This window comes from Hippocampus bargibanti, linkage group LG03, assembly GCF_051943395.1.
Source record: "Hippocampus bargibanti isolate YZ-2025 linkage group LG03, ASM5194339v1, whole genome shotgun sequence".
In the NCBI taxonomy this organism is placed as follows: Eukaryota; Metazoa; Chordata; class Actinopteri; order Syngnathiformes; family Syngnathidae; genus Hippocampus; species Hippocampus bargibanti.
This window is the reverse complement of record NC_142736.1, coordinates 20,666,709-20,693,433: the sequence shown is the minus strand read 5'-3', so window position 1 is coordinate 20,693,433 and position 26,725 is coordinate 20,666,709. Positions and strand designations below refer to the sequence as shown.

The following is a 26,725-nucleotide window of genomic DNA, read 5'->3' as shown; positions in this document are numbered from 1 at the left end:
TACCATTTTAAGTCCACATTTTCTGAATCATACATGGAACACTGCTTATTTCAATTTTAACTCATTCACTGCCATTCACAAATTTATTCAGGAATGGAAAATATGACGTAGAGCGCCATTCCCAAATTTGTTTGGGTTTTGTTTTTTCGTGCTTGGGTGCCGATAAAGCAGGGGTCGGGAACCTTTTTGACTTAGAGAGCCATAAAAGCAAAATATTTAGAAATGTTTTTCAGTGAGAGCCACACGCACGCGCGCGCACATACAAACGCGCGGCCACTTTTCAACAAAATATCAGAATGTATTATTTAAAATAACTTTGTGATTGTACTCACCGTTAACATGAATGGTTTTCCGTTCCTTGTGATTGGTAAAAACCCAGGAAATGATGAAATTCAATTTGCCGGTCCGAAGGCGAAGTTACTGCTAGCTAGCCTGCACACGGCTCATAAACTTCCACACTTGCTATCTGCAATCTACTTGTCGCAGAAGTATGTTGATGCTAACGTTAACATGGGGCTTGTTAAAATGTCACTGACATTCGACTGTTTCATCGATGGTATTGTATCATTGCAAATTAGAATCAGAACATTTTCTCTCCTCTAATGCTCCGATGCATTAACGCTGAAGTGCACTAGTTGGGCTCATTTAAAGGGGCGTTTACCTGTTTCAACATGACGGCCACTATCATCCAATCAAAATTGCGTTTTCCGCCAACTGCAGCCCCAACGGGAAATGAACAGCGAAAACACGAAAATATGTATTTAGTTTTATCGTCGAGCCATATGCAATCATCAAAAGTGCCATATATGGCTCGCGAGCCATAGGTTCCCGACCCCTGCGATAAAGCGCTGGCCCTGGCCTCTGGCAATGTTTTTTTTTCTTTTCCACAAGGGGCAGCATTTCCCTTTTTTTCCATGTTAGTGTTTTGTTCCAGCTTCAGCTATTCTTTAAAGCTCTATATAAACCAATATGTATGTATTGCATTGTATTTTGGACAGACACCCTCCTGTCAAGCTCATATAACTGCAGACCAATATAATTTAGGAATTAACTCTTTATTTCTGATGAAAGAAGAGAGTCGAAGGTTTCTAACGCTGTATTAAATGTTTATGAAGTCCTAACAATCAATACTCTGTGGGTCCTGGAATTCAAGTGACAATGACAAAAACCCTGGAACTGGACTCGACACATTTTTGCACGTCTGGCAGTGAATGAGTTAATATCAACCATCCTTCCGTTATCCAAACCACTTATTTTCATCAGAGTTGCTGGCTGTAGTCTAACCCAACAATCTTTGAGCAGTAGGCAGGGGACGCCCTTATCTGTTTTCCAGCCAATCACAGGGCGCACAGAGACTAACAACCATTCACGCTCACAATTACACCTAGGGAGAATTTCACATGTTACATTAACCTACCATGCATGTTTTTAGAATGGGGCTTAAAACCAGAGTACCCAGAGAAATCCCACAGGCTGGGAGGCCGAAGCACACAATCAAACCGGTAGTGCGAACCGGTGGACTACTGAGTCATTTTAACCCCAACATTTCTTAATTGTACAACATTTCATAGATACATTTTGTAAAGCGACATTTCCATTTTATTCAAGATAACTTTTGTTTCAAATTTAACCCAAGACACATAATGGTGAGATTATGTCAAGATCATTCAAGCTGCAATGCAAAATATGGATTTGACCCCTGGCAATAATCCTTGTTCTGAATTTGTCTCATGCATCTTTTCCACATGTCATCTTTCATCTCATCATGCATTTGGGGGGGGGGGGGGTGTCTGTGGAGTGAGGCTTCTTGACATGAAGGAAAATTACTTGTTTTAAGTTTGTATATTCAAGAGCAAAGAGGCATTTTAATGGATTTGGCATTGTGGTGCAGTGATTATCCTCTCTTGTGTATGGGTCGACTTACCAGCAGCTCGTGTTGTTGCTGCCAGGAGGGCTCATATGGCTCTGATTTGGGATCCTTCCTTTTCAGTGAACCTCTCTCAAGCACATATCCACTACAAGTCCACTTCTCGGCCCCGGTCTGCCGCTTCCAGTGCTTCTTCATTTAGATTTTTTTTCAAATTGAATAAGCTGCCGTGAAATATTCATATGTATTTATTTTTAAAGTGTAGTGATTTTTTTATTCCGTGGGATTCATTTTTTCCCCTTTTATCCCTTTGTGTGCTGTTAAAAACTGAAATCTGATCATTCCTAGATGGTGAAAAACAAAGAAAACACCAAAAGGGCGTCTATATTAGGTGCTAACATGGAGTAAATCAAACAAAAACATTTTTCGGACGGTTTTCTCTCAATATTCTGACGTGTGATGACGTTGAATATATTGTAGGTACACACAAACACACTCGCACAAACACACGAACTCATGCACACGCAAACACACGCGCACGCACATACGCACACACGCACACACACTCGCGTGCACACACATACTTTCTCTCTCTCTCTCTGTCTCTCTCTTTCTGTCTCACACACACACACACACACACACACACACACACACACACACACACACACACACACACACACACACACACACACACACACACACACACACACATGCTCTCTCATGCACATGCCTGGGCGCCCACACAAAACACTCACACTTCGTTTTCATGCTTGTATTCGAACAATAAAAAATACATTCGAAATGATGACCATACTGTTTGTTTTTTAAAGCAACCAGCGAACATATAACACTGCCTCACTGACTACACACGCGCGGGCAAAGACAGTATAGGTGAAAGTGGCCGAACTACTGTTTTTTTCTGATTTAGGATTTCAGAATAAATAAATAAATAAATAAATAAATAAATAAATAAATAAATAAATACATTTATATATATACGTATATATAGAGCAAAACAACACACACAATATATATATATATATATATATATATATATATATATATATATATATATATATATATATATATATATATATATATATATATATATATATATATATATATAGTTAGCCCAACGTTCAAAATGATCAATTTTGGGTCATCAATAAAGTGGCAGGACAAATAGATGTGAAAGATGAATTGATATGGCCCCTTGTTTCTTATGTAAATGAGACAGACTGACCAGACGGTCACTTGCTTTTTTTATATCTTAACATCAACAGCAGACGGACCTGCAACCAGATTTCGCACCTCAAGCTACACTTGTGTGTGCATGTTGTCATGCATCAAAATATTTTTATGCTGGAAACATTTCACGGTCTCATTTCGGCAGAGTGGTGGGTGGGGGGAAAAATATGATAAATTCTTTGTCCAAACGTCATTTTAATTCTCATAGATTTTCCACATTAGCATTCACGACTCCCACAAAAATATTATCAATCGAGAATTAATAACTTTTTAATTCATTCCAATAATGAAAAATCGAAGGAGCATTACATACATCGTGAAATGATATAAATTATAACATACTAAAGGTGGGGCTCCAAAAGTCCTATTTAAAATATGGCTGGACAAAGGATCAAAATAACTGCTATTCACGTTCATCTCCCGATTTCCACAATCACGTTACACCGAATGCATCTTCGCCTAATAAAAAAGTGTAGTTTTAAAGAAATGCTTTATGCATCCTTACCTTTAAAATTACTTGTAAAGAACTGATGACGATTGCAAAATCTGCATGATTTAAAAAAAGGCACCGCTGTATTCAATTCTGTCATATTTAGCCAACCACTAGAAAATAAATAAGACAGATCCATTACAAAAGAGCATGTTGTTGATACACTTTAAAAAACGTATCTGTTTATGAATCTCATCCACCCATCAAACGGCTAAAGAAGCTAATTTTCTTCTGGTTAATTTGTTCAAATCGTTAAAACGTGACATTTGCATTTTACCCAACAGACGACATGACTTTCCAAATATGTCACATTGCTTCCGCGAATTTATCTACTCACAAAATGTCAATTACAAAGTTCTTCCATTAACAGGTGACACAACGAGTGCTGTCATATTTATTTTTTCGCCATAGCCGTCATTCATGCCCATTTTCTCCACCCCACGCTGTTGTTGTGTTGTGTAGTCCGTAAACCACCAGTCCGACTCGCTCCTCCGCGAGACCCAAGCGCGCAGGTCGGTGGGCTTGTCTCCCGTGGAGCGGCAATCGGTAGTGCACGGTCCCAGTGGTCTGGCTGAACATAAGAGGGCGCTCCCATTGCACCTGGCCCGGCTGCCCAAGTGCAAGTGGCGAAAGCGCGACCTCTCACATGGCCAATGTGGTCATGGTGCACGCATTCCAAAGCCACGTTTTTTGTCCACAAACAAACAAAAAAACTGAATAAACTGTGCTCGGTGTATCTAATAACACATTTATATCAAATCACAACAATTTATAAATAATATTTCAATGTCAAATTAATTACTTTGGTGTCACCTTGCAGATTGAATTCTCTCAACCTGCTTTTCTAATCTCACCTTTCTGGCTGTATTTCAGTCAGAATCGTTCATCAAATAGAAAAATTACATTTAGAATGTTTTTTTTAATGGTGTTTCATATTCAGGGCATCCATTTTTCGAATGTTTCTATTTTTAAAGTGATTTGAATTAATATATTCATCTGACAGATGTACGACGGTTTGATCCGTTTTTCATGTTCATCCTTGAAACAATTACGTTCTTGGTTAATATTACATTCGATACTAACGGGTTAAAAAAGCATCATCATCCCGGAAAACAGGTTCTGGCTGCCTCCATACAATTTTTGATCCCTAAATACTCACCCTTAATCATTTCCTCAGCATCCTTTTCTGTTTTGTGTGGGTTTCGACACACGCATAATGACAAATAATAATAATTTAAACCTGCCGATGATGTTGATGACAAATAATAATAATGTAAACCTAATGGTGATCAACTCTCTATACATATATGTATATCTCTATACATACATACATACATACACACACACATATATATATATATATATATATATATATATATATATATATATATATATATATATATATATATATATATATATATATATATATATATATATATATATATATATATATATATATATATATATATATATGATGTACATATTTGTGCACTTGATTCCACTCTTTGTGCCTTTGTCACTTCCACGAAGCTTCATTTCGCATAGGTTTGTGTTGAATGTGCAATGCCACTGGTGGATGTGGCGTCTATTGAAACTGGCACGTGGACGCTTACCCTTCCCACAGAGAGGCGCAATTCAATGATGCTCACACAAAAGCGCTCCCCCACCCACTTTTTAAACCCCCCTTTTTAGAGAGGCCCTAAAAGCATGAAGGGTCCCGTCCCCCTGAGATGCCTCACCCACTTCCACCTGATGATGATGGACTAATGTCACTCGGGCCTTTTTTTGCGTACACTGCTCCGCTAACTCTACCGGGCTTTGCAGACTGCCTCCATACAAGCCTCAAATTACAACGGCCTCTTTTTTATTATCTCCTAGCCCCTCGCACGATATTTTCAACCAATTCATTTTTTACAATGTGTTCTTCCTCAGAGCGGCCACGTGTCGCAAATCCTACAGATTCCTGCAATCGTGTGTGTCCGTGCGTGTTGACGTATATTTTCCTCTTAAAAAAAATCAGGTATCATTGCATGCCTCAACTTGTGGATGGCAAGTGTGCCGGAAATACCAGGATGCTACGCCGCACATGTTTCACCAGTAAGGGTGTGTGCGTAAAAGATCAAGCGCTTTCGTGTCTATAACATTATAAAGTAAATATAACACGGCGTCCTGCACTGTTTTACACTTATTTTATTTAAAACAAGTATGTCGCTGTCATGTAAGTCGTGTTTAGACTAACCCTAGGCGTTATATATCTGTGGTCTGATCTGTGCTGGAATGCATTACAGCGATGAATATCCAATCCACATTGTTTCTGTAAACATGGCACCTTATGTGAGCACTTCAAACTGCCTCCTGGACATTCTGGACTGGACGTAGTAAAGGATCAAGCACAGCATCGGCACAACGCATTCAATATGTATTTGTGCAATATAGAAACAGAAGACAGTGGGTATAAATATTAAAGAGTTTATTATACAAGAGAGAATTGTGTATACGGTATATATTACTTATACATGCAAGTTTTGACATGACCACGAGGCAAAGCATAGCATCATGAAATTAAGAGAAATGCATCTCACCTCGATCACTTCTCCGGTTATTTAAAAAAAATCACAATATCGTTCACATTAGTTGTCGCGACGGCATGCTTTGTTTTGTTTTCTGCGTGATATCAAATCCATCTCTTCCATGTGTCTGACACTTGCCCCAAATAGTTAAGTACCCCCTCACGCAACGTTGAAAAGATTTTTTTACAAATGAAAAAACATCTCACTGCATTTACACACACCAAAAATAAACCAAAGTGCATTAGTGCCCCCCAAAATACGAAACGCATCCTCTCCTGACTCTCCATTTCACTCTAAAACATTTGAAAGTGTTTGCCTCTCGTTCAGTGACGTAATGTATTTTAAACGGCCGATGGAGACACATTTACGTGTCTTTATATATGTAGAAAAATACAAAAGCATTCACTTTTGTCGTAAATATATGGTGCTAAAGAATATCTATTTAAATTCCAAGTTCATTTTATAGAAACTGAATTACACCTCACATTAATATTACTTTAAACATATGATAATATTTGAGTAAGATTACAGAAGACCGAGTCGAGTGATTTCAATATGCCGAACGGCATTCCTATAAGTACATCATTGGGTGATAATTTAAAATCGATTGTGTGTTTATGTATTCACATCATAGCTTTTTTATTTTAAATATAGATTCGCTTTCACATTCACAGACAAATTTACTGAGCTGGTTTCTTCGTCTAGAAAAAAGAATTAACTGTCTCATATTTGCATCGAATTAAACAGGAATGTTCTCTCCCAACTATTTTATTTTACTTTTTTATGTTGTTGAACTGCACAGTGACCAATAGTGTATTCGCAAACGCATGCAGATTAAAAAAAAAAAAAAACACAAAAATAAACGTACATTCCATTTAAATGTGCGAATCATGTGAAAAACGCACGTTTTAAAAAAAGTATTGAGAAAATATATGTGACAAGCGTTTTTATAAGACTCGAAATTGCGTTAACGAAAGGAAACCGAGTAGGAAGCGAAGAGGGGAGCTCAGCGGCCAGCCAGCCAGCCGTTCACTTTCACTAATCAAACTCTTACTTCCCGCCTCTCTTAATTCCATATTTTCTATTCGTGATCATTACTTTCCTCTTTTTCTCGCCCTTCCTTGTATCTATCCATCCTCCCTCCCTCCTCTTCCTCCCTCCTCCTCGCCCTCCCTCCGCCGGCTCTCCTCTGCTGAATCTTATTGATCCACAAGGCGGCTAATTAGCCCTTCCCTTCGTGCCTGTGTAATGAAGCACATGCGCACTGAATTAATCACAGCCATTTTTTCCTCGCAGGAAACTAATTAGCAGGAATAAAGATCCAAAGAGTTTTTTTCTCTCCCCCAATCATCAGATCTCACTTTCACCTCTTCCTCGCGCGCCTCCAACTCCGGACTCGGCTGCTTTACATCCAAATTATTTTTGATATCGCCTTTAACAACTAATAGCTACCTACTTGCGCCCCTTTTTCCAACCAAGCACTCGGCAACAACAATGATCCTTCTTTTTTTTCGCCCACCCTCGAGCGCAAATTGACCGAAAGGGGACTCTTCTCGCCTTGATGGGATATTTAGCTCGAACGTCTCGCTACTGGATTAAAAAGCGAACATCGCAAAGCGGCAAATTGTAAGTTTCAACTTTGTCTCCTTTTGTGTGTGTGTTGTTTTTGAGCGATTCTATTCTCTCTCTCGGGGCTCTTTCCTTCTCCATGGCGGTGGACTTGTAGCGGAGCTGGTCCCCCTTTTTAAAACTCATCTTCCGGGTGCGAGGAAGGCTGTTTTCATGCAAGTTTCGATCTTTAGGCGAGATTTTGGGGCTGCCTTGGAAGCGTTGTGTCGTTACCTGTGTTCGCATCAGCGCTCGTCCTCTCCTCTTGGTCTACGGGCGAACAAGCGGATCCTTCGAGACGTGGAAAAAAAGAAGCGTTTGGAATGCGGATTTGGGCTTTTTGGTGGGAACCGGACGTGCGTGGGGGGATCGAGGGTGTCGAGAGACGTGTTTCGACGGGATTCGGTGGGGGTCGGGTGGCGGCGGCGGCTGATTGCGGAGCGCAGCCCGGGGAATGAGCTCCATGTCCAGCCTGTTGGCTCCGCGTTGTTTCGGCGACTCTCTCGCGGATCTCTCAGTCTCGCTTCTCGTAATGTGTGCAAATAAACAATTGAAAAAAATTCAAAGTATGGCTCTCCGATGATAGGGCTTCGGTATGGGGACGGAAGACATCATTTTCCCTGGAATATGTTTTCTTTTTTTGTGCGAGATCTCTGCGCCGACTTGCGACCACTCTTTACCCCCGTCCGGCTTCATCCCACCTCGGCTCAGCTCATCTCCCTCACTCAGCCCCAGCTCTTTGCTTCTTTCGAGCCTTGTATTTTTTTAAGTCGATTCTCAGCGGTTCCCAGACCAAGTCCCGTGCAAATCGATCCCGTGTTTGTGTGCGTGCGTGCGTGAGCGGCTCGCGCGTGCACGTGACGTTTGAGGGCGTGCGTGCGGGCTATGAAAAAAGAAGCCGTGTTCTCCTTCATGACAGCAGCGGTTCAGACGGGACCGCCACCCAAGCAGCCCTGCAAAGTGCACGCTGACTCTCAGGCAACATGGATGGGGCCGTGGTTGGTTCTCGCGCATGCACGACAATCACCTTACCCCAAACCTAAAGGAGCACTGGAAGGAAAACATTGCCCCATTCCTGAGATTTTATATGCACGGGGGTGCAAACTTGACATTGTGCGGACCCATTTTTAAACCCACTGAAAAACACATAATATCGAGATGACACGTTTTGGAGGAAAAGATCAATGCGTTTCAAAAAATCTTAAAATCCTGTAAATCTGCAGTCGGGTATGGGGGGGGGGCAATTTTGAGTAATGTCGATGCATGAGGATAATTTGTCAGCAGTGGCTTGTCTATTTTACACAGAGCGAGTGAGGATGGTGTGTTTTGTGGTAGGGGGTGGTAGGGTGGTTGTAGGTCAGACAGCAAGAAACAAGGGAACAAGGGTCACCGAGCGAGTGCACAGATAAAAAAGCACGGAGAGGAAACCCCCCTCGCCAAACAACCGTGGGACTATGTCAGGGCTTGGGGGGTAGGAACAGTGTGATGTTTTTGTTTTGGGGTAGGAGGGGACCGAGCAAAACACACTCATGTTTGGCAGCAGTAAAATGTAAGATTTGGGATGTAGTTGAGCTAACGGGACAATAATAGTACCGTAAAAAGGTGTTAAAATATCCATTGCGCTGATGAGAAAAAAAATGTGTTTGGTTGGTGCTCAAAGGATGCTTTAGGGGTTGTAGGGGTCAGATAGCCATAGGCCATCGAGGAGGAATCAGGGGAAGAGGTCAGATAAACACATCCTTACCTCTCAGAGTGGCGAGAATCGGGCACATTTGAGATTTGGAAGGCATGTTGCTTATTCTTATTTTAATTCTGAGCATTAGTTGAAATCAGTCATGCTCATGTAAGCTTCCAATTTTTGTACGTCTATGGATCTTTTTTTTGTATGGCAGTGATGCAAGCATACAGGTAGATTCCGAGTGATCAATCTTCCTCCCCTGTCACATCAGCACTCTTTCTCCTCTTCGTGCTCCTCCTCCTTGTCCTCATTGTCTCCCTTTTTTCTGTTACAAAACAGACACGGAAATATTTACCTCAGACGTATTTTCTGTCTTGCATCTTTGTCATATTGGCAGTAGATTATAAACCCATGATGATGTGTGTGTGTTTGCCACTTGCCGAGTTGCAAAGAGTAAAATATGACACTGTGGCTGTAGAAGATGCCATTTGTGAAAAATAATTGAAAAGGTGCAATTTTAATTTTCCACTCCTAGTACTAAAAATATATCTACATCATACGTGTTATGTTTGCAATATGGTTTGCCTTTAGCTAAAATTAAAATATATTTTCATTTTTTATGATGCCATATGGAAATTATCATTTCGGTAAACACTCTTATGTAGTTTTTTTTTTCATTTAATGCAATCGAAATTGATTCTGATTTGTTTTCACAAATTACACGTTGCCTTCTGCAAAAAACTAAATTGTCAACATGTTATATTAATATGTTGGACACATCATGAATAAAATATTTCTCTGGAAAGATGAATATGTATTTAAAAGAGGCATTTTTGCATTTGCTGAATAAACATGACTTGTGATGATTAAAGTGAATACACATGCTGTCTGTGTGCCGTCGTTCTTGTGATCATTTGTCAGTTTTGAGCATTTTGATGTGAGTGGACACAACAGCAAAAAAAACATTGATAAAGCATTTTTTCTTCTTTCTTTGACATCATGTCATGTTTGTGTATTTGGTAAGCATACGAGCACAAGAGGTGATTCTCGATCGGCGTGTTTCATAGTATGGCGGTAGCACCAAGTCAAGGGAGGTCGGCGCTCCTGGCAGTCGTAACCCCTTCCCTCCCTTTCGCTCCCTTTTCCCTCCCTCTCTTGCTGGCGATCTGCTCCCCTGTGTGTCTCCTAATACTGTAGCTCGCTCCTCACCTCCCACCTTCCGGTTTGGCGGGTATTGGCCCAGCAGGGGAGCTCGCTGACATGTCCTCGGTCAAATGCAGTCAGTCCTCTTTGGTTGAACACTAGGCTCAGGCCCCCGTACAGAACAAGATATACTCATTACCGACATGTGAAACTGGCAATAATGTCAAATAGGATCCTCTTTGTCGTATCACCAATATTGCCTCTTGTGTGACTGTTACCTGAATAAAGGCAATGTATTAGTGTGTGTGTGTGTCTGTGTGTGTGTTTTATCAGGGCTCCGTGGATGCCGACGGCCATTTGAATCTGAGACGCGGTTTTGAATATGCAAGGCCATCTGTGGAATAAAGACCAGTTCTTCCAGTTGTGTTGAAGCTAATGGTAGCGTGACGCGTCATATTATCAGAAAGATACCCGGCAGTGGGCAGGACCTCGGCTTAGCAGCTGGGTTGAGGCAGAAAGAGGGTAGGATGACATGACTGCCATGTTCTCAGGTGTGTGTGTGTGTGTGTGTGTGTGTGTGTATGTACGTGTGCTTGTGTGGGTGTGCTTGTGTGTCTGTGCTTGTGTGCGTGTGTGCACTCTGCTGGATCCTGAATGCCAGTGTCTAAACAGGATTCACTTCCCCCTCCACTTTTCTCCCAAATTCCTCACACTCTCCCATTTTTCTCTCCCTTTGTCAGTGACATCCTTATAGAAGCATATCTGGCAGCATTTTTTTCTGTGATTTGTTTTTCTCAATATGTTATCGTGTTAACAATCATGGTTATATATATATATATATATATATATATATATATATATATATATATATATATATATATATATATATATATATATATATAAAACCATGATTGTTTTTTTTTCCCCAATGAATCCCCCCCAAATACACATACACAATTACATATGTATGTAAATTTGTGTTTCTGTGCAGATTAATACAATGACGCTGCACACTGACATTATTCACCAGTCACTCTCTGCGAGACGCCACATTTTATCCCGATTTTTTTAATATACCCTTTCCAATGAGGACACCGTATGTGTCATGAATTTTTACAAATCTCTATTCCAATTGATGCAAAAAATATGGCAATGGAAGACACTCACAACTAAATCCCTGCTTTGTCAATTTTATACTAAATAGCGTTAGTAGTGTGGCAGGAAATGCCCCATGTGAGCCATACCTGTTCAAAAGTGGCAGTATAGTAGGAAAGAGAACATAAAAAATATTTTGTGTGTGTGTGTGTTTGCGGTACAGCGGCGACATTCTATTTTGGGCCGTAGAAGCTAACATGGAGTGTCTCAGGATGGGACAGAATAGCATCATTAGACAACACAATTACACACTAGGCCAAGAACCAGCTCCTAGGGCTGCATTAAAACCAAAATAAAACGGACCATAGGCATACCACATAGGCACACCCCTTTCTTGGACCCTGGAGGCCAGCATTCCACCCTCCGCGCTGGCGCTTATCATCACAAAGGACAGAATGCATAAAATATGGAGGACGCTTAGACTGGTCAGCTTTCTCTTGCCGTGGTGAGCCGTGGAACAATACATGGGCCCCACTGGCCTATGACTCTGACGACACATACGCCGTCTTTTCATCCTCCCCTATTCCTTTGTCATCCTCTTCCTCTTCCTTGATGTTAATGTTCTCTGTATAATGATAATACGCCTATTGTTGATCCGTGCCTTGGAAATCTGTTTTGTTCAACCAAACTGTATGAAAAATATTTCATACACACTCCATACTGTACTTGCTACTGTATCCTATATATTTTATCCACTATTGTCTAAAATTATTCTCATCATTAAAGCAGAAATAATACTGTTAACGCAACCCTTAACTGACCTGTGGACTTAAATAGCTAAATGTGGGTTAATGATTTGCAATTCAGGCATATCACGTTGTCATTCTTTATTTTTTTTTAATATTTAGCCTCATCCTTAATTCACAGGAACATCACTGAGTATCCCATGTGATGAAGAGCAAATGCCATGTGTATGTTTATTTCTTGCATGTGGAGCGCTGCAGAAGAGGGTTGGATGAATGTGAAAGAAAGCTAAACAATGTACTGCCATGTACTGCACACACCACCTTTTACTACAAAATAACATCTTCAATGATTTAGGCAAACTGTATCTTATTTCAGATCATATTTGGAATAATATAGTTTTGCAAGTTGTCTACAATTCCTTAATTTGCACTAACTGCTTTTATTTTCTGTGAGCTGCATACTCACTTTTTTTATTTTAATGACTCAAATTTATTACTCTCCGTGTTTGCTTGTGATGCCTAAGATGCTGGAATGTACTGATCGGATGTGCTGCAGCTGTGGTCTGTGGCACTTCCTCCCTGTGATCTTGACACATTTTCCTCTTTGGGATTATGGCAAGAAGAAAAGAAAAGAGCCAATACTGGAGCGCCCTCTTCTTCTCACAGCGTTTTCCTCATTTTTCAAAATTCACATGCACAATAAAAGTGTAATTCACTTGCAAATCTGCAGTGGCCATGTCCATGCTGCATGTGCTGATGAAGGGAGGTGGGGGGGGGCAAGCGATGGAGACAGTGAGGGAGGGGTTGGGATGCAAAGACATTAAGAGCAGCACACGGCGGCATATTCCACTGCGAGAAGAGGAAGCTGAAGTGAGGCTACCCGTTGCCTCTTTCTGGTCACAAGACAAAACTCAATCCACCCCTTGGTAGATTCATGGGCGCTTGGTCCATGTTAATTGTTTGCGTGTGTGTGTGTGTGTGTGTGTGTGTGTGTGTGTGTGTGTGTGTGTGTGTGTGCGCGTGTGTGTGTGTGTGTATGTGTCTGTGTGTGTGTGTGTGTGTTCCTGTGTGTTTTTGAAACAAATCTTACATATATAAGAAACACCATACGCTCGGTGTCTAAAATGTCCTATTTGTCATCTCCATTGCCCCAGGTGACTGGCAGGCCAGCAGTAAAGGGGTTAAAGAGCAGGGCTAGCCCTGCTTTGTTTCTGCGGTCCTCTTCTATTGTTGTGGTGGATTTGAGCTTGGTGCACCTCACTTGACCACAGCACAAGCAATAAAATGGCCTCTAAGTGCTGCAGCCAATATATGATTCTCCCGTGTCAACTGTATTCTGCCTCTATCCAGCTGTAGTTCTCTTTTGTTTGCATGGACACATTCACAAACACTTTATGTTTAAGGTCTTTTGGAGTTCATGCATGTTTTCTCTCTTCACACCTTTGCCATCTGATAGACTGTAGGGTTTTTCTGCCATGTGTAGCTAGTTTTCCTGCATGCAAATAGGCAACACAGACTGGCTTTGTGACTGTTTACATCTGCACTGTTAGGTGCAGTTGACAACTGGCAATTTTAGACACATGCAAAAGTCAGAATTGCTATTGCCAATGCTTTTTTTGCTACACACTATCAGAAATATTGGTAGAGGAGTAATCTAGGCTCCATTAATGTACCCCACAGGGCAAATTATAATAATAATTCTTTACATAAATTTGCATTCGACGCAATGGTTGTTTGCTAAATGTAATGCAAATATTAAGGTTGCTGAAGACTCCAGCCTCACATTTCTATCTGCCGGCTGTTATATGACTTTGCACCTGTGTTTACTTGATTTTTGTGAAAATAATGATGCAATATCATGAATAATTTAGTTTTTAGCTTTGACAATGTACAATATACCGTGTCGACGGCGCCACGTTTGATTGCAGAGATGATTGTTGGTAGCTCACCGTCGCAGATGTCGTAATTAGAAACAAAAAAGAAGACATACTCAGTGTGTCTGCCGCCATGCCAGTTGGAGTGTGTCACTGGATTTATGAAGTATTTCTGAATGATGAATGCCACCGTCTCAGTGTGCAAACCCTTTTTTTCTGCCAGGTGCAGCAAAGCCTGTGTTAAATGTTGCATGTGGCCATAATGAAACCAACATTCACCGTCAATGCCGCAGTGCAATCTGGTGAGTGACCTTGGCCACCTGGGGGCAGTATAATATATGCATACTGAAATGGTACCAGCTTTTCAGTGAGTTGCGTAGTATTCGTTCTTTGCAGAGGATAAAAAATATGTCCCAGCGAGCGTTTTCATCGCATCAACACGTGTGTATCAGCCATTTTTTTGGTTAAAATAATAACAGTCGTAAGTGTTAGAACATCAGCAATACCACTGCTATGCATTCGCCCGCTTGTGGCATTTTGCATTGCTGTTAGCATTAAGCGAACAAAGATAACATTTTACAAAGGCAAAGTGATGTGGTTCTTTTAAATCAGCAATGAAAACTGCTAAGTTTCTGTTGTGTTTAATTTAACAATAAACTTCAGGTGGGCTGAGAAAAATCAGCTTGAAGCCACTCTGTGCTTTAAAATCAAAGCAACATGTTAGCTAAATGGAAATTCTCATCTCAAATTGGGCCGCATGTATCTTAAGGCATCAGTGTACAGTGTTTTCAATCTCACGCCTCTGCCCAAATATCGGCTCCCACCATGGGTCTCACTGTACCCAAAACAAATGCAACGTCTGCTTTTCCCTATTGTATATGAGCAAACATAGGGACCATGGTGTCTCATAATAAATTGATTAAGTGAAGGCTCCCGCAAAGAATAAGAATGGAGAAATACATTATGTTTCGCCTTTCCTGTATGTGTGTGTCTCCAGTTTCATATTTTTATTTTTAATTTATTTTATTTTATGGCCCTCATTCTTTACCTTCTTTTGCTGCATATGATCACATTTGCTGTTTTGTGTCCAGAAGCTCCTAGCAGCAACATTGCAGTGTGATTTACATGTTTAAAAATGAGAACCTCTTTGACTGCTTGCTTTTCATTCAGATGTGCAATGGCACACAGCAGAAATTGGGCCGAGGTATTCCATAGGGAACAGGTCTGGTCTCCCTGGGGTACAGAGGAGGCAGACAGCCGTGACAGACAGGTGACCTCGGCCTTGTGATGTCGTTTACCTCGGCTGGTCGCTATGACATCAATTTGCCTTATGAAGGAAGATGGAGGGGTAGGCTAGTTTATTCCGCAATTCCCAATGCAGGGTCACACATTTTGCAGTATGTGAATAGCCACATTATTTCAGATCGGCCCGGGGGTGCTTGATATCACTGGTGAGCTCAAATTGTTTTGTTAGGCTGCAAAAGGAAATAGCCAGGCCATGTCGGAAGTCAACTTATGCAAACAGATAGTATCTAAACAGATATAGATTTTAACACCATTCTAACACACCCCGTTTCCTCTCCGCGCATCCACACACACACACACACACACACGCACGCACGCACGCACGCACGCACGCACACACACACACACACACACACACACACACACACACACACACACACACACACACACACACACACACACACACACACACACACACACACACACACACACACACACACACACACACACACACACACACACACACACACACACACACACACACACACACACACACACACACACACACACGCACACACACACACGCACACACATGCACACACAAACATACACTGACAAAATTCACTTAAATCCTATGGTTAAAAAAGGTGGTTTTGGCATGCGTCTGTACAGATTAGATCCTCTGCATGCAGAGAAGAGCAATGAAGTGGGCCCCTCTCGCTCTCCCATGCACTGCTTGCTTTGTGCTGAGGCCAGGTGTTTCCTCTTGTCGGATCTTGCCCCAATGTCACATGTCATGGTGAGAGATGTATTTCGACTACTAGTTTGAACGTTTTTGTTGCCTTTCAGTGGTAGTCTGCAATGTCTGAATAGGATAATAGGAGATAATCCTAATTATCCTAGACATCCGCATTTTAAAGTGTTTTGTCATCGTTTAGAGTGAGGATTAAACCATGCAGTTTCCCTGTAGTTTTATATTTGATTCTTCCTAAATTTCAGGAAAGTCCCGTTTGAGTGACTACTCCCCAGTGCACATAATGAGGCATCCCTAAATGAATTTTGCAGGGAAGAACTTGACCTCAAACATCATCAATGAACAATAACAGATTATGGTCAAACATGTGTGACCTATGACTTTTCGTTTTTCCACATTCAAACTCCAGAATTATTTTAAAAGTCATCCCCAAAGAGAAAAGAGAGCTGCAAATGCGCTTTTGTATTGGCAAGGCGTCCTGGTACTTTTGTCTATCAAGCTTTGTTTACATTCGAGAAAAATATTACTTTAGAGGAAGTGCGGCAGAGAGTGAGACATTGGTCAGGGACAGGAAAGGGGGTTTGCAGACACAAGTCCCATCACTTCCTTCCTTTATATTGGCTTTTTTTAATGGATCATGACTGTCAAAATAACATTAGACAGAATGGGTAGTGTAAGACTCAGGATAAATTCCATCAAAACATGTTATTTTAAAAATAAATAAAATGCCTTAATACTACAAAGTGCATAAAATGTGACAGCCTGTCTGTTATCAAGCCCTGTTAACCTTGTGTAAATGTGACCTATCTCGCTAATCAGTTCAGTGTGTTTTGCCAAAACTGCCGTTCTCATCTCAACATGTGACTGGCAACCTAAAACAAGGTTTTATGTTTTGACCCTGATCAGGAGAAAACAGTCATTTGTCACACGTTGCCGACTTGCTGCTTCTTGACGACATATTTTTGCACGGTCACGTGCATGTGTTGTTTCTTCTTTTCCCAAATAGTATGGAAGCAAACAGCGGGTGACACCTGCACAACTTGTGTCCCGTAGAGTCCTGTGGTCGAGTGCAACCTGCTCTCTCGTGTCTGGCGGCTCTACGGGTGTTTAACAGGAAGCAGGGCCCCCACTGTTTCACAATCTTTCTAGAAACAAGAAGCAGGCGGTAAACATGCCATGGTGTGTGCGATTCACTTGTTGTGATACATGCCAGTTTTGCAGTGTATCACAAGAGTACGGTGGCGCTTTGTGATGAATTTTTCCCCACTTTGTCTTAAGAATGCAGACCTCATATATGAGAGCTCTATGGTGGAAGTGAACATAGCTAAAGTAACTTTACAATGAGCAAGTAGGGAACAGTTCTTCAAAAACAAGGTTTTAAACGGTTTATTGCCACTCCCATTCAAGGTCTACTGTCAAACTACCCACAAAACACGAAGAATTACACTTTGTGTGTTATACATTGCCTAGGCTTTCAGACTGCTTAGTTTAGTGCTCACACTAACTCTTTCAGAAATGGATTGAACACAAGTCGCGCAACTTTATTTAAAAAGAGAAACATTATTTCAAATTGACAGTGTTGAAAATGCATAACCACCCCCACTTTTAAGGTCAGATAACTCCAGAACCATATAGTTTAAGAATTAACTTTTTTTCTGGTGAAAGAAGAAAGTCTTAGGTTTCTTACGCTACATTAAAATGTTTATGTAGTCCTAAAACTCAATATTTTGTGGGTCCTGCAATTTGAGTGAAAATGACAAAAACCCTGGCACTGTAGTGGACACATTTTTGCACATCATCTGGCAATGATGGGGGGGCATTTCAGTGGCCAAGGGTAATTTGAGATACAAGTGTTTTTTTTTTTTTACTGAACAAATTAAACTTTTATCTCAGGGCACCACTGTGTAGTTTAAGTGGACCCCCGAGGCCTGCTAGAAGGGGAAGACGTGTGGCAGTTGTCTGTTTTGGGCATGGCTTGTGTCAGCATGTTTACTGTTTGCTATGAGGGCATTTATATGCAAATAGAAAACAACCTATTGGGATAGCTAATTACTGTGGGGCCTTTGTGGGTGCTTAGCTGTCAGAAGCTGGCAGTTTGCAAACGCCTGCCCAGGACTTCCCCTGCTTGTTTACTCATTGTCTTTCCTTATGACCTCCTCGTTGTCACGCCTCTTTTTGGTGTGGTGAGATTGTTTGCTCACATGCTTGCTCCTCCTCCTTGTGGTGCTCGAGTTAATGTAGTAAGTTATAAAGGCCAGCAATATGACCCAGTTCACTTCCTCTCTCTTCAGGTGGGCACTGCACTGCTTTTACACTCCAAGCTTCTTTGTCAGAATGCACAGGGAGCAATTCAGCCTTGTAGTATTCTCTCCCACAGCTGATGTTCCGCTAATTACATGGGTTTATAAAAATGCATTTAGGTCAGGTACTAATACAATGCAAATTTATGAGCAGGCAGAAGCAAATATTAACTTGTAGAGTCACATATATTCAAAGGATGGGGACAAAGGTGTTCCTCTCTCACCTGTCACACGTAAGCTTTTTATTCATTGTGCGAGTCAATCAGAACAGAATGAACACCTCCTAAAGAATCCACTATTTCTACAGAACCAGGGAGTGTCTGAAATAGAGATGTTCCTGGAGCCCAACGGTTACTATTTGTAGCAATGGAACCAGTGATGCATCTTTGTGTTAAAAGGGTTTCATGATTAAAGCTGATTCCTGTGAATATTGCAAATGGAGAACATGCAGTAAATAAGCAGCGTCTGCATGTGCGCTCACCCTCATCTGATCATGTGATCAAGGATCAGGGGCAAAGACAGGCCAGGAATAGCTCAAATTGAATAGCAGCACCTTAAATCAACATTTTATTTTTCTCATTCTTCGATCTGTTTTCTTTCACAATTTCCACATTTATTTTTCAGGAACTACTTCTCATTGTACGCTTTGTTCCAAGTGCTCTTTTGTAATACTAAATCTCGACTCAATATACAACCATATCAAACTCGCTAGGCAGCATTCTTCTGGCCTTATTAGCCTTGTGCTAAAACAAAGAAAGAGCAAATCTGCTTGCTTTGTGCTACCACTCAACTTCCCTCAAGTCGTTTGTCATTGCTTTTTATGTGGTCCATGAGCAATTTGTGTCCTTTCCCCTGACATGCGTAAGCATGCAGAAACACGCACACTGTATGCTGATAGTTAACTGGCATCAGAGTATAAAATGTGTATTTTAAATAGAGCCACATTTCCATGTACTTGCCGTTGAACAATTCAGGTAATTGCCTACAAAATCATTTGAAATCATTTGAAATTGACCCATCATATGTTTCCACAGCTGGGTGTGTTGGCGGAATGGGGATCGTTGTGTCCGAGTGTGACATCATAGTGTTTCTTTGTTTGTTTTTGATTCCAGAATCACAAGTTGTACAATACAATAGTAGTAGTTATATTATAACAACAGGGCTATAGAATGGTACTGTATGACCCCACTGTTCGAGTACTAACTGCTGAAATATATAAAATTAAATACATTGACAATTTCTTAGTTGAATATGTGCCAGAAAAAAAAACAACAAATATTTTTTTTGAAGATTTTTGAATCAGTCAAGCTGTGTTGGTTTTAAAAAGAAATCCGATGAAACAGCATTGCATTGTGCTTATTTGGAGTTCTTCATTATTATATTATATTACAAGTTTATTTATGCGGCCCGGTAGCCGAGTGGTTAGCACACCGGCTTCACAGTGCAGAGGTCGCCGGTTCGCGTCCCGGTCCGGCCTCCCTGTGTGGAGTTTGCATGTTCTCCCCGGACCCGCGTGGGCTTTGTCCGGTTTCCTCCCACACTCCAAAAACATGCATGGCAGGCAGATTGACCACTCCAAATTGTCCCTAGGTGTGAGAGTGACTGTTGTACGTCTTTGTGTGCCCTGCGATTGGCTGGCAACCAATTCAGGGTGTCCCCCGCCTCCTGCCCGAAGACAGCTGAGATAGGCTCCAGCAACCCCCGCGACCCTAATGAGGAATAAGCGGTACGGAAAATGAGATGAGATGAGAAGTTTATTTATAGAAAGATAGAATCTAAATATATTGAAATCACCTTTATCAAATCAAATTGTGTTGTCCCAAATAAGCAATATACTGCTTTATGTCGAATCAGTCGGTTTTATATCGATATAGGTAAAAAATGTGTACCACATGTTACGCCCCTACACAAAAATAGTTGATGTTCATTGAACTTATGTTTGGAGAGCCGTTGCAACGTACAATATTTTCCAGCCTTTCACTATGTCAACTCTTTGATGATGCTGTGCATTGAGATGTTTGGCCATAGTTGATTATTTCAGTCTTTGCAGACTTAGTTTGTCATATCTTTTGGTTTGCAAATTGTTGCTACTTTTCACTCTGTGCCCCCTTTTCCTTTGACTAGCATCGACATATTTGGCCATTTTAACACTCTTCATAACACAATCTTCTGGTACAAAGGGGTCACACTCTACACGTACTAGTGCATGAAGATGGATCAGATGAATCAGATCTCTAGAAACGACATTAGGTACTGCACCACTGCTTTTAGTATCAACAACTGTGTCGAATCCGTAATTGTGGTGCCTCTTACCACCAGTGACTAATGAAACCACAAAATGTGTATGAATGCAAACCAAATTGTAGCGCTTGGTCAAAAAGGATCTCTCGGGCCAATGAAGGTAGGAAAAGCCCAGTTTGAGGAAACAGCTGCTCCTTGCTGTCTTTGCTTCTCGCTCTGGCCTGTCTGACAGTAGCCAGCCAGAAATATGAGGCTCCCTCAACGTCTGTCCTGGGAAACAAGGAAAGGGGTCTGCGGATCACATAATGGTACAGTTGCTCTTTTCAGTAGTGCTCAGTATTAAAAACAATAAAAAGGTTCTTTGTCCAAGATCATTTACTCCTCCTACCACAAATTAATATCATTCTCATATATTCTACTCTTCTGCCCTCACAATACTATTACATCTTCTTCTTCTTTTCCTTTCGGCTTTTCCCTTTAAGGGGTCGCCACAGCGAATCAGTGTCCACCATCTTCAGAGGTACGATTCGCATGTTTGTTTTGGCCAAGCCTTTACATCGGATGCCCTTCCTGACACAACCCCCTGTATTTATCTGGGCTTGGGACGGCACAAGAAGACACTGGCTTATCTCCCCTTGTGGCTACAGAACAAGCAACTCTATGAACTTAATTAAGATTCCCCAAATTTCCCCATTGTGGGACGAATAAAGGTATTCTGATTCTGAAGATGAAGATGCTCAATAAAAGGCTCCCAAACACAAAATGGTCATAGGCACAGGTACATTCAAAAAAGCAAAACTTGTTTGCTTTCTTTTGCCTTTTTTGTTCAACACTTACATTCCCCGTTTTCAAATTGTCACAATTACTCCATCAACCCGACTCTTGACATTTTTTTCTCCCCAACTTCCCCTTTCTCGCATCATTGTGCTCTGAGGCTGGCCTTCATGACAGCTCCTCTCTTGTCTCTGCATTTTCTCCCCACACTTCTTCCATTTCTATTTTCTGTCTTTCGCAGCCATGTTCAAGGGGCAGCGAAAGGCATTCAGTGCCATAATCCGGGCTCTCTCCATCAGGAATGCTAATATGTGTGATTGTGTGACCTGCCGAAGCCCGGCAACATCTGCAGGAGCCTATGGCGAGCCCCCGCCCTGCCCCCTGCCTTTGAGCTCACTCACAGCCATTATTTGATTGTTTCACTTCACGGCTGTGACTGGGCCCAGCAGTTAACCCTGTAATGCTCACAGCAGCAAGCTGCAGTGCTGCACAGAAGGCCAGAGAAGAGCATACTGTGGAGGGGTGTGTGGGTTTCAACACAAGAGCTTTCCCATGACAGGCCTCCTTGACTACCCATCTGTACCCCTAAACTCCCACTGTTTACTTATGCATTCCATCGGTGGTCACAGTGCTTGTGTGCACGTTTGTGTGTGTGTGTTTGTCTTGTTTACATGAAAGTTTGGGCATTTGTGGGTTAAAACCTAATTGGAGGAATTATGCCCTGTATATACGCACGCAAGACGCTCTCCGTGAGTAGGTCTTTCTTTCTCCGAGACATCAAGAAACGAAAATGTATTCTTGGGATCTTAAGGGACACCACTGTTTTCACCCCTCTAGCAGGTATCACAGTTGAAAGGAATGACTGTTGGGAAAGTGTAAATTTCCAGAAAGATGAATTACTGGTCAGGCAGAAGTGACAAAGTGAATCTGTGTCAAGATGGAGTGCTGCCGATTGAATTACCCTTCTCCTTAGTCTTGGCTGGTCGCCTGCTTTCAAGCTACAGCCGATATATATGGGAACATACAGACTTTGTTGGACTTGTACATCTTAAAGCAGTTCAACCCCTGACATCGTTACCTTGTTTTAACACCTTAACATGCACACAGTGTGTTGATGTTGTGCAAATTGTTTTCACTATTGTTATATGATTATAAGACACTGCATTACCACGGTGATGGAAACTGATCTAATAAGTAGCTGATATGAGTCACACTTTGGTAAAGTTATAGTGTGTAAAAATGTGCTTAAGTTCTGCTGATATACAGTATGTAGTGATTAATGGCCTCATTTGGCCAAATTCAATTTTAAATGATTTATTTCATGTGCTTTATTGTTTTACTCATGTGTAGCCTGAAATGAGGAAGTTACAGCTCATTTTGAACCAAGAGAACTTAATTTCACTTTCATTACCACACATTTTATATATCGGCATATTCACCTCGCATATGTGTTTTAATAAGCCCTTTAGGGTTTGGTTGTTGGCCAGAAAGATTTAAATTTACACCATGATATTTGCATCAAATGCAGTTCATATTGGTGCAATTATCTCCATAATTAGGTTAAACTCTGTGAATCGTCACATCTTTTCTAAGAGACAAGGAATTCATTATTGCACACAAGCTACTTATGTATTGATTTATTTGCTTTATGTATTTACTATGGATACATTTGTTCGGATTTTGCTTTGGAGAAATCAATCAAGATCCGTATTCCAAGTATTGTCTGCAATGTATGTCATTTGAACCAAATGTTGACAAATGTATTTTACGCTCCACCCTCCTCATGTTCCCTCCTAATATAAACTGTATCTAAGTCGTAGGCAAATATTAGATGGCCGTTTTTTTGTGAGACAAACTCACTATAAGTAACGACCACCACACAAACATATGTAATGAATATTTAACTTAATCCTAATTTGTTTTCAAGCTGTTCATTCCAGATACATTGTCTCTTTTTCATACTCAACATAAATATTTGATTAAAATAACTTCAGATAAAAGAGCCCATCCACCCCACCTAATTTTTAAATGTCTGTTGACAGATGTGCCACAGGTTTTTCATGATGGTTTAAAAGGAATGGGCTCCTCAGAGCTAAATTGGATCAGGGTATGTAAATACTGCTCTGATGTTTAATGAGAAGCAAAGTTAGCTAATTATAGCAGCTCTGAGAAACATGAGGAGGACAGTGGGAAATGTTTCCATCACTCCCTGGCTCTATAGATTACTGCCTAATTGCTTCAATTGAATCAGGCGGAGACATTAGCCAGAGAGGCAGAGTGGGAGAAACACAAGGATAGGACTGATTACACGGCTTCGTCGGTGGCTCTTAATCCAGCAGAGGACCCTCAAGTCAAGATCTCTGGCCTCGCGTGAGCCCTTGTGTCCTTGCTGAACCCTGTAAGTCCCCTTTTGGACAGATCTGAAGGTGAGCATGGCACTATGCTCTCTTCCGTCTCGCCAGCTGCACGGGTGATTAATACTGCGGAACGGTAGTTCTTCACCTATAATTATGTGTAATTCTGACATGTTTATGCCTGATGTTAGCAGACAGCTCTTCCACTAATAACAAAGTAGTTTGGGACATCCTCCCAAACATTTGTTGCTATGCTGTTTTTCGACCATATTATTATTGTATGTGACATTTTTAAGTGACGGTTGGAAAACATGCAACTCTTGTCTCACCTGTACTTTCATGCCCTTGACAACTACTGTACTATTTCTAACATATGTCCAATTCTGGAATGTAAATGCACATATGGCGGAGCATTGAAGGACGCCTTGATACTGTGTATCGATGAAAAGGTTTCTTCAGCCGTCATCTGTACAAATTTGAAGGTTTCGGATGTTTCGCCTCCTATCCAAGAGGCTTCGTCAGCGGACTAAAGTCTGACTGGTCGTATCGGCCCTGTTTATATATCCCTAATGTCCAGACATGGCGGCGCCGGACGCAGCTATGATAGGTCCCTATTCTCAGGTTGGGAGGAGCAGAGGACCACTCCCTGTGGCCCCACTGATTCTTCCTACATTCCTGACTAACGACTGGCCTATTTCCCCCACTCCCACCGGTATCACCTCATCAGCATTACGAATGTTGCCTAACCTGTTTTGCCTAAGCAGGCTATTGTATGAACGATCCAAATTGAACCTCACCCCACCAGACCAGTTTAATGAAGGATTTTGTTGTTTTACAAGAATCGCTTCTTTTACCCCCCTTTCAAACCATCTATGTTGTTTCGCTAAGATTTTAACCTCATTGTCGTCAAATGAGTGGTTGCTAGCTTTTAGGTGCAAATGTACTGCCGATTGAGGCCCACTTGTATTATCCCTGCGATGTTGATAAAGTCTTTTTTTGAGAATTTGTTGAGTCTCCCCAATGTACTGCTCTTTACAATTTTCATTCTTACAATGTATGGAATAAAGTACATTACTTTGTTTTTCATTTGGTAGCCTATCTTTTGGATGCACTAATTTTTGCCTTAACGTGTTTATCGGTTTGAAATAAGTAGGAATCTTGTGTTGCCAAAGGACTCTGTAATTTTTCAGAAACTCCTGCAATGTACAGTACTGCTACTCCTCTCTTTTTTGTATCTTGAGAATTATTGGTTTCATTCCCTATTCTTTCTTTCTGACATTTGTTGAATGACCACTGAGGGTACCCACAGTTAGTTAGTGCTCGCCTGATATGTTTTGACTCCGTTTCTCTACCTTCAATGCTAGTTGGTATTAGTTTAGCCCTATGCTGGAGGGTTCTGATAACTCCTAATTTGTGTTGTAAAGGGTGGTTAGAGTCAAAAAGTAAGTATTGGTCAGTGTGCAAAGCCTTCCTAAAGACTTCTGTTTTTAGCGCTCTGTCCTCTTTTATAATTACTTTACAATCCAAGAAGGCTAGTTGGTTCTCTTTAATGTCCTCACGAGTAAATTTAATGTTGATGTCTACAGAATTGAGATGATCTGTGAAGGATTGAATTTCTTGTTTTTTAATTATGACAAAAGTATTGTCCACATATCTAAACCAGTGTCTATGTTTTGTCCCCGGGAAGGATGTGAGGGCCTGTTTCTCCATCTCTTCCATGTACAGATTAGCCACTATGGGTGAAACTGGTGAGCCCATAGCACAACCATGAATTTGTTTATAAATGTTTTCCCGAAATTGAAAATATGTAGTATTAAGGCAGATTTCCAATAATTTGCAGATGTGATCCGCTTTAAGTTTGGTTCTTTCATGCAGAGAAACGTCCGCCGGCAGTCTCGTCCTTACCACTGAGACTGCTGCTGGGGTTGGGACAGATGTAAAGAGAGAAGTCACATCGTATGAGTTTCCTCAGGTTCCAATATGAGGTCTTTGATCCTCTCTACAAACCCTGTGGTGTTCTCTACGTGATATTCTGTGTTACCAACCAACGGAGCTAAGATAGTTTTTAAATATTTGGCTACATTGTATGTAGAGGAGTCAATGCTACAAACAACGGGTCTGAGGGGGAACCCTTCTTTATGTATTTTTGGCAGGCCATAGATATATGGCGTGGCCTCTCCCGGGTATAATCTAAAGTACATCTGTTTGTCTATATGTTTTCCTTTCTCTAACTTTTGGAGAGAGTCTATCATTTCTTTCTAGTATCTATTGGAAGGGTCCCTTTTTAGTTGCTCATAAGTGTTAGAATCACTGATTAACCTATTTATTTTGTCTTCATAATCCAATGTGTTGAGAAGCACTGTGCATCTGCCCTTGTCTGCTGGCAAAATAGTAATATTTTTGTCTTTTTGTAGAGTAGTGAACGCCTTTCTCTCTTCTAATGTTATGTTGGACGGATGTAGTTTGGCACTACTGAGAAGGGTCGTAGATCATCTGCCTCTGCATACGAAAGTTTATTTTTAATAGCCGATTCAGTAGCTGTGATGTAATCTATTGTAGGTATTGTTTTAGGAGTCACTGAGAAATTTAAACCTTTGGTTAGTACCACCGGGCGGCCCGGTAGTCGAGTGGTTAGCACACTGGCTTCACAGTGCAGAGGTCGCCGGTTCGCGTCCCACCCCGGCCTCCCTGTGTGGAGTTTGCATGTTCTCCCCGGACCCGCGTGGGCTTTCTCCGGT

The 26,725-nt window shown here is 41.2% G+C and overlaps 1 protein-coding gene across 3 annotated transcripts in view; it reads left to right on the top strand.

The window, feature by feature from the left end:
- zfhx3b (zinc finger homeobox 3b) overlaps positions 1–26,725 on the top strand; it is a 181,948-nt gene that overhangs the window by 9,218 nt on the left and 146,005 nt on the right. For 2 of the 3 annotated variants that reach the window (XM_088992506.1, XM_088992504.1), the window contains exon 1: positions 5,115–7,801. The exons of the other annotated variant lie outside the window; for it this stretch is intronic. The gene's annotated coding sequence lies outside the window, so the exon portion shown is untranslated. Of the gene's footprint in view, positions 1–5,114; positions 7,802–26,725 lie in introns of those variants that run through there. 3 annotated transcript variants of the gene reach the window in all.